This window comes from Marmota marmota, unplaced genomic scaffold (assembly GCF_001458135.2).
Source record: "Marmota marmota marmota unplaced genomic scaffold, marMar, whole genome shotgun sequence".
NCBI classification, from domain to species: domain Eukaryota; kingdom Metazoa; phylum Chordata; class Mammalia; order Rodentia; family Sciuridae; genus Marmota; species Marmota marmota.
Genome location: NW_025999842.1, coordinates 8,699,262 through 8,708,750, shown reverse-complemented (window position 1 = coordinate 8,708,750; position 9,489 = coordinate 8,699,262). Strand labels below are relative to the sequence as shown.

Genomic DNA, 9,489 nt, shown 5'->3' with positions numbered 1-9,489 from the left:
TGTGTGCCAGGAGCCATCTGTGAACTATGCATGAACTGAAGCAATGTTGAAGCCATTAGGCAGGAAAACCTGGTATCAGGAACTCCCAGTAGCAACCCTGCTGGTTTGAGAATGCCTGGTTCATGTGGCATCCTGCCTAGCTCCATCTCAAGCTAAGCACAGTATCAGAGATGGGGTGGCCCGCTAGAACCAGACAGCCTCTTGGAGATGGGTGTGGCTTGCCAAAAATGCCAATCAACCTGCTTACTGCAAGACCCCTGCTACACTGAGATGCAAGCACTGAATCAAGACTCCTCGTGCTGAAACCTTACCCCTGCCTTTGATGTACTCCCCCTTAGGTAAAGAATTAGGGCCCTTTTTCAGTTGTTCAATTCCAGCTCCTATTAGGACTGGAAGACCTATCAGACGCTTTCCTTTTTATATCTAATTTCTGACTCTGCCTCTATTTCTTAGTAATTATTTCAGACTTTTTGTTTCCCAGGTGGCTCACACCTCCTGAGCAGGAACCTACCCTGGCAGGGTGCTGGTCACCTCGATATGTGAGTGTTCCTCCTAAACAGGGATTCCTGAAAGGAAATAAGAAGACAAGAGCAATCATATTCCTTTAATTAGTGTGGGGCGACTGTCATTTATGAGTTTTTAAAAATAACTGCCAAGATCACCTCATTTTCCCTCTAGATGAACAGCTCACAAGATACCTAATGATGAGAATTAGAAATGAATTTATAAAAATTTGAGGGACAGATGAGGTGGTCTTCTGGGGTCAGGTATGTTGTAGGTAGAGCATTTCAGAAAAATTTTGATTGAGTCACTTTCTCATGGCTTGTACCGTTCCTTTGCAGATCTATGGATAGATTTGCTTGGTTGAAATAGATTTCTCTCTTTCTCTCTTTTTCTTTGATGCTGGGGATTGAACCTAGGTTCGAACACATGCTAAGCAAGAACTTTACCACTGAGCTATACCCCTGGTCCCTCTGAGCTTACTCTTGATGACAGATTCTTTGCTATTAAATTCACATGTATCTGGTGCATAATAACATTATACCTAATTAAAAATGGATGATAGATCTTTCACAAGTCCTTTACCTAAGATAGGCACTTCCTGGTATCAAGGTAACTGGGAAGTAAATTTATTACTGATCAGAAGAAAATCACAGAATTATAGTCCTGGAGATGAAGTGTGTTTAAATAGCCTTAAAAAAGACTCAAAAGGCATACTGGGCACTGTGCGTAAGGGGTAGTGTGTGTCATCAGCAGGCTGGCTTTCCATCTTGTCTTGGAATGTATAAACTATGTTTATATGATTTATGATCAAGTCACATTCCTATGAGTCACAGTTTTGGTATTTGTGGGACCTGAAGAGGACAATACTCTGGACTTGAAAGGTTGGCAATGCCCACCCTTTTTATTATCTATCTGAAGACAGTGCTGTGGCTGATGGGTGGGTGCTGGGAAGCACAGAATGAAAAGAAATTCAACATGAAGAAAAGATAAGAAAGGAAATCTTCAAGTACAAACATTCCAAAATTATGAGTTTTTAAAAATAACTGCCAAGATCACCTCATTTTCCCTCTAGATGAACAGCTCACAAGATACCTAATGATGAGAATTAGAAATGAATTTATAAAAATTTGAGGGACAGATGAGGTGGTCATCTGGGGTCAGGTGTGTTATAGGTAGAGCATTTCAGAAAAATTTTGATTGAGTCACTTTTTGATTTAGCACCACTCAAAGGAGGCAATTGATTTTTATACTAGTTTGTTTCTGTCCTTCTTCCTTCTGAAACTGGATGTGGAATGTTATGGTGAATGGGAAGCTGAGGGGGATTGTGCCATGTGCTTGGATTATGATCTGTGTACATGCATCAAAGGTGAGTCTGCATCTGGAGGCTGATGTCACATGGCACATTCTGCTTTGCAGACCCTTAGAAACCTATGTTTAAGTGGGGAGTCAGAGCATAGAATAAAATTGAGCTGTGATCCAGAAATTTCCATAAGGCAGAGATTGCTGACTCCTCTTTACTAATTGTTCTTCCTTTCCCTTTTAGCAATAGAATTCCTCTCCAGTCAGTTTCAGTGGAGAAGGTGGTCACTCCAGCTAGAGAACATATTTGTCAAGTTGTGGTCACGTAAGTAAGTTTAAACCAATGAGTGGTGGGAAGAAATATGTGTAATTTCTAGGTCTTATCCTTAAAGAGTACTGTTTATCTTGGATTGTTTTTCATCCCTTCCTGATAGCTGGGAAATATTGAGAACAGGTGCAACCTTAAAGATCACGGGTTGCCAATGTTAGAGCCACATTGCCAGCTCTGGACTGCCTAGTGGGAAAGTAATAAACTTTTTTTCTTATTATTTGGGGTCTTATTATTATGGCAACTAACTAATGCAGAAAATAGCACCTAGGACTGAGGTCCTACATAACAATAACAAAAACTATGCTTAGCAGGCTGTTAGTGGGTTGCTAGGCAACAGGTGTTATAGACTGTCATAATGCCACCTGCTGGCTGTTAAAAAAAACTTGATCCTATTTTGACTACAACACCAGGAAGATAGAACACATGGTTACTGATTCTGATAGTGTAGGGTAACTACATGGAAAAATTCAGAAGTTCCATTATAGACTTGCTGTTCTTTTCAAGAGAGGTAAAGACAAGACAAATGCACTTGGAGCTTGGCAGAAGCAAACCTACAAAAGCCTATCCCATTTTTGAGGAAATGGTTGTGCCAAAGAAATTATACATATGGCTTACATAAGCTTATGATTGTTCTGAGCCACCCCCTTCATCCTGCACCTGGGTCAGCAGAAAACTGGCATATTTGTCAATATCTATGTCATGTGGCTGTGAGGTCATTACAATGGTGGGTGAGAGCAAAGCATCCAGACAGCAATGCCAGGGGACACAGAGGGTTACTGACAAAGGCAGTTCTTCTTAGTAAGTAGAACTATATTTCAACCAAGAAAAATGCTGTACTTGTAAGACAGGGAGTCTTCACAAATTCCACCTGGACAGATTCATGATTGCTGTAGATCAGCCATTGCTGTGCACACAACATTCCCTCATTCACAAGTGGCATGTGTTATTGCAGCTGCCCCTCCCTTCTCTACCATTGCAAGTGGGGCAGGGGAGAGACTTGTGTGTTAGTTTATAGGCTGCTTCAATGTGAGGAACTTCATTTGAACCTGATGGAAAGGACTTTAGCACCACTCAAACACCCAAGGTTTTAAGCTGGAAACATTCACAGGACTTGGGGATAGTGTAAGTGTGTTCTTTATGTACAAGAAACAACACGCATGAAAATTTGAATGACCAGATGGTTGGGTTGTGACATTATATCCTACCTTTCACCCCTGCTCCTATTACCAAGAAAATTCTCATAGCCAGCTAGGCATGGCATTTCTTCACCTCTCTCGCCAATTACTGACCAATAGGATGTGAGCAGAGGAATGTGTTTGGGTTTGGGGCATCTCCTTCAATATTCTTTTGCTTGTGCTAGTTATTCTTGTTTTCCTGTCACTAGTTGTGGAATGGTGAGACTTTGGAATGATCTTGAGAATCATGTGTAGGGAACAGCAGAGTTGACTCCACCAGGTCTGGATTATTTACATCTGGACTGCTCTGGGAGAGAATAAGCAACCTCTATTTCATTTGAGCACTATTCTGGCATTGTTTCCTTTGAGGTACTTTGTTACCCAAAATCAATTTCTTTCTTCTGGCATTACTAAAGTAACTGTGGATTCACTCCTGATAATAGTAACACAATGGCTTGCTAGGATGTATCTACTACATTCTAAGATCTTATCACAACCATACCACAGTGGAGACTGACTCCCTGCTGGTGGGGTTATTTGTGTCTTGAACAGTACTGGTTAGAAGTGATGTGGTTTTTCTGAATCTGATTATTACTTGCTTATTTTCCCTCTTTTCTGGTGATTTTAATTAAATAATGCTTATTTAACTTATTATATTTTTATAAAGCTGGAGGACAGTCTGTACAATTTCAGTATGTATTTATATAATTAGATGAACCCCTGGCATTCTTCAAGAAACCTGATATAATAGGCTGAATTAAAGAATTAGTACAAGATGACCCTTAATGAACAGAAATATGGTGTGAGATGCACCAAATAATGAAAGCTCTGTGTATCTATAAGAATAATGACACCATAATGATATCTAATGTATAATCAGTGTTTTAGTCAGCTTTTTTTGCTGCTGTGACTAAAAGATCTGATCAGACAATTTTAGAGGAGAAAAGTTATTTGGGGGCCAATAGTTTCAGAGGTCTCAATCCATAGGCAGCAGGCTTCATTCCTCAAGACTCAAGATAAGGTAGAACATTATGGTGGAAGAGTATGGCCAGGGAAGCAGCTCACATGATAATCAGAAAGCAGAAAGAGACTCCACTTGCCAGATACCAAATATATACACGCTAAAGGCACGTCCCCAGGGACCCACTTCCTCCAGCCACACTCTACCTGCCTTCAGTCACCACCCAATTAATCCTATCAGGGGATTAATTCACTGATTGGGTTATGTCTCTTATAACCCAATCATTTCTCCTCTAAACTTTCCTGCATTGTCTCACACATGAGCTTTTGAGAAAATACTTCACATCCAAACCATAACACTCAGTTAATTTAATTCTTTAAATTAATTTCAATTTCATACTACTGCAGCTGAAGCAGAATCACTTCCTTGGACACCATAAGATGACCCATCACTACATTCATATTATGAGAGGGACAGGGAGAGAGGCATGGGAAAGAAGCTGGGAGGAGGAGAGACTCTCATTGTGTTGGGGAATTGAGTTGGGGAAGGGACTGTCCAGCAGCTGAGGGCCTCTCTCTTCCTCTCATGCTCTCACTGGGATTTGTAGTCCAGGGCTCTTACTCCTTGGAGGCCATGTGTACTATAGCGTCCACCAACCTGTTGCTACAGCCAAATTAATTTTCATACTAGGAAATATTTTTGCCAGAGTGGTCATTGAGGGTGAGGCCAGGCTCAGCATTGAAGGTGGAAGACTGGGTATCTCTGTTAACATTGCAGGAGGAAGCCTGGTCCTCCATTTAGTCCAGTATGTCCATTAGGGGCCCTAAAGCCTGCTTTACCACCTTCTTGATGTTATGGTATTTGGCAGCTTTCTTCAGGTGACAAGTCATATCCATTACCTACACTTTGGACGTGGACACCGGAAGGCCATGCCAGTGAGCTTCCCATTGAGCTCAGGGATGACTTTGCCCAAAGGCTTGGAAACATGTGTGGACCCAGGGATGATGTTCTGTGCAGTTCTACTTCCATCATATCTCAGTTTCTCAGAGAGGCCATCTGTGGTCCTCTAAGTACCAGTGATAGCTCCCTCCATGATGCCACAGTTATGGATGACCTTAGCCAGGAGGGCTGAACAATTGGTGACACAGGAGGCATTGATGATAATCTGGAGGGAGTTGTACTTTTCCTGGTGCATGCCCACCACCAACATGGGGACATCAGCAGAAGGGGCAGAGATGATGACCTTTTAGGCTTCATCCTTCAAATGAACCCTATGGTGGGAGGGTGTACATATTTTTATACCCACTAACACTGATATCCTCAAGGTAGGCAGTATTCCATCACAAGTGGATTAATGATATTTATTAAAAAACAGGACCCCAAATGATATTATAAAGTTGGCACTGCAAGAAGTTTGGAACAAGCCAATAATGATATGTTCTCATGGGGGAGACACAATGAAAGTGGAATTTGAGAAGGATTAAAATAAAGATATTTTCCTTGGTGTCAGAACATTTTTCCAGCTTGAATAACTGATCTTCAAGAGCTTGTATTTATAATCATCATCCATAAGTTAGGGAGCTATGCCCATTGGTTATGAACCCATAGTATTCAAAATATTACTATTAGCTGCTTTTTATATAGAGAGATCATGATCATGTCTGGGTAGTTATAAAGGGAGATCAGTGAATTATTGCTGGTAGTAATTGCACTAGTTGTAGTGTCCTTGTCCAGCCATTCTTCTGTCTCTGACACCATACAAATATGAGCAGCATGTGTTTGCATGATGCCCAAAGGGCAATCAAATGAGGCTGACTGATTTTAATATTCAGATTGAACTCTTAGTGTTAGGTTTGTAACTACCAGGCACTAACTTGTGAGTTAGCAATGTCAGACACTGAGTAATCATTATGTATTTGAATCTGTGCATATTGTTTTTATGTATAAAATCTATTAAATCCAGGAACTCAAACATAATAGGAATATATTACTTCATTTATAGTTCTGCCTGGCATCTTTCAAGGTATATAAAGACACAAAGAGTACAACTTCACATTAAAGGGTTTCCTGTGGTAAGCAGCATATATATATATTATTTATGTTAATAATCTGAAATTTACAAAGGCCATTTTAATAGTGGGTGGAAGAAACTTTTCATTTTCTTTTTTTCCAGGTTATTGACATTGGTCCTGAAAAAACAGGGAATTAAAAAAATTCTCTTCCCTTACTTCAGTTTCTCTCTCTACTTCTTTGTAAGTTTGGTGAACCACATGACCCAAATATAATACTTTCTGGTATTTTTACAAATGGATATTTCAAGTAGCAGAGTCAGAATTTCTGCAATATAGAATGTGTTTCTTATGTCACATAAGCTCAGCTGCAAAGTTTTTTAAAAATTAACATGACGTTTCTATTTTTGTTTATTTGTAGCAGATAATGGTTTTAAGAAAATCTATAGGCTTTTATTTCTACAGGTTGACACTGTGAAACTAAACTGTTCAAGCTTTTTGCTAGAATGTCTCAGAATGAGTTGGAAAGAATGCCAGTTGTTGAACTTCATGTTTTCTCTCCCTTGTCAAGTCTGGTGTTAGGAGCTGCCTTCGTTAGGATTGTGGATTTATTTTCTATCCCTGTAACTATGGACACTGATGATGGGGAAAGGGGAGTTTTGGTTAGGGAGAAATGAGGCACTCTTTGGTCAATGCTATACTTAGGATAATATTCATGGGATTACAGAATTTAAAAATGTAGAGGATATCAGAGATGATTACATCCCTCACTTTCTAGAAGGAAATGGATTCCCAGAGGTTAAGTTGAGCTGCTGGTGGTAACTCATCCCAGTGGCAAAAAAAGATTGCAGCAGTGTGTGGAAATCTGGTTGTATTACCTAAGTTCAGGCCACATTTTCTCCCCTGGGGTTTTTGGTTTGGGTCAGCCTCATTTTTCCCTGCCTGTTTCCATCTCTTCACTTAAGCAGATGTGTCCTCAGTCTCTCCCAGTGAGAAGTCTTGCAAACAGAGGGTTTCCCTTAAGCTTGTGCCTATGTCCACTTCACAAAAGGCCTCATTATGATCTTCACCATCATTATAACATCTTTCTTGGAGATGCATTAAGAATGGAGAAGAGAGGAGTAAAGAAGGGAGAAAGGAGATTTTCTTCATGATTACTCTCTATCTCAAGAGGACACACCACTTCTTTTTCCTCTCTTTCTTCCTTCTGAGCAAAACCTGCCTATGTAGACGCATGTGGACTTTATGGCTCAGGCTTCTGTACTCCATGGAAACTGGTTCAGTACATGTCAACAGTCATTCTTGGATTGTCAAATACAAGGGATGCTTTTCTAGGTCTTTTCTGACTTGATCCTTCTGTACATCAACACATTTGGTAACTTGCCCCTTGAAATAGTTCTTCCTGCATCTTCTGTAACAAGACTGACTTCTCTTGAATTTTTCTATCCTTAAATATTTCTGTTCCTGCTTCATGGGCATCTCTATAAAGGCTGTGCCATATATTGGGAGTTAGGATGATGCAGTGCTTAAAATCTTATATTCTGGAGCCAGATAACCTGTGCTTAAACCCACTTGGGTCAGTTACTTAATTTTTCAGTGCCTCAATTTTGTCATCTGAAAAATGGTGATATTACTAGTACTGTTACTTAGTGTTTTGCAAATTAATTTTTTATTGATTTTTTTAAAAAAATAAATGTCAGCAGAATGCATTACAATTCTTATTACACATATACAGCACAATTTTGCATATCTCTGGTTGTATATAAAGTATGTTGACATTAATTCGTGTCTTCATACATGTACTTTGGATAATGATGTCCATCACATTCCACCATCCTTGCTAATCCCCTAACCCCTCCCTTCCCCTCCCACCCCTCTTTCCTATCTAGAATTCATCTAATCCTCTCATGCTCCCCCTCCCCTACCCCACTATGAGTCAGCCTCCTTATATCAGAGAAAACATTCGGCATTTGTGTGGGGGGGTTGCCTAACTTCAAAGTGAAGCAAATTAAATTATTTAATATTCCTAAAGTACTATGAGTAGTTCCTGGCAAATAATACATGTTATAAAAAGGAGAGAAAGAGAAAGAGAGAATGCAAGAGAGTGAGTATGTGAGTGCTCTGCTTAAGAACATTTGAATGTCTGTGATCCTCATGTGGAACTCTTGAACAAGCTTTCTAGACCCATGCTTAAGAGACAAATGAAACATGCTCACATATTCCTTTTTGAATAGATTTAACTATTTTGCAATAACTACCCCATCTAAACTTTTGTGGCCAGATACACTACAGAGCTGCTGGACTCTGTGTTCATCTGTGTTCATTGCCCCTGCACCAGCCTCCTGCTCATATTCACCTGTCCAATGTCAGGCCAGCTTCCTCTGCCCCTGTGCTCATATTTGTAGCTTCAAACTTGTGTGTTAAATATAATCTCAGTAAAAATTAACATGGTGTCTACAGCCTTTTCCCCATTCTTACAGAAATATAAAGAACAGAAAGGTGTTTATTATAATTATCACAGGAGAAAGCATTGGGAACCAAAGAGGAAAGATACTTTCCAGAGCTCTGGGTGCAGGATGGTGGTGTGAGTGGTGGCATGGAGGTAGTGCTTGCAGAAGCTTTGATCTCCAGCTATGTGGCAGGGAGAAGTGACATTCTCATGGGCTGTTTCTATAGGAGGAGGTAATTCTCAGACAAACAAGTGTTCCCCACAGAATTTAATGCAAGCACTGTTGGCACTGCTGTGGTATATGAGGGCAGTGCCAGGGACAGGGTGGGTAGAAAGGAAGAATTTATCCTGGTTTGTCTAATCTCCATATAGCCCCACAGTGTTCAAGAAATTGGTGTAAAGAACTTGGGTCATTTTTGAGATGACCTTTAGCTATTATGCCGTAGTCCCTCATCAACTGCTGAGACTGAGACTGGTGCCTGGCTTCATTAGGGTACATAAGTCAATATCTTTGCAAAGCATGAAATAAAATTTCGTCATCAAACATACTCCTCTGTTTGAAATCATAGCTGAAAATTTCCTCTGTGCTTTACCACTTAGTTGCCAATACTTCCCTTGCCTCTGAACTGCCCTTCTAGCAATTATTGAAGATCTCTCTAGGCTCATGTTTGCAGTAAGATTCTTCTCACTGATGGTAACTCATTTGTTCACCCAGAAAAATGTTTTTAAAATCCACTTACAATTTATGAGCTTCTTGTGGT

General features: G+C 40.1%; 1 pseudogene; it reads right to left on the bottom strand.

Annotated features, from left to right (window-relative positions):
- Positions 1 to 4,887: 4,887 nt before the first annotated feature.
- LOC107151627 lies at positions 4,888 to 8,676 on the bottom strand (annotated as a pseudogene).
- Between the last annotated feature and the right edge of the window lie 813 nt (positions 8,677 to 9,489).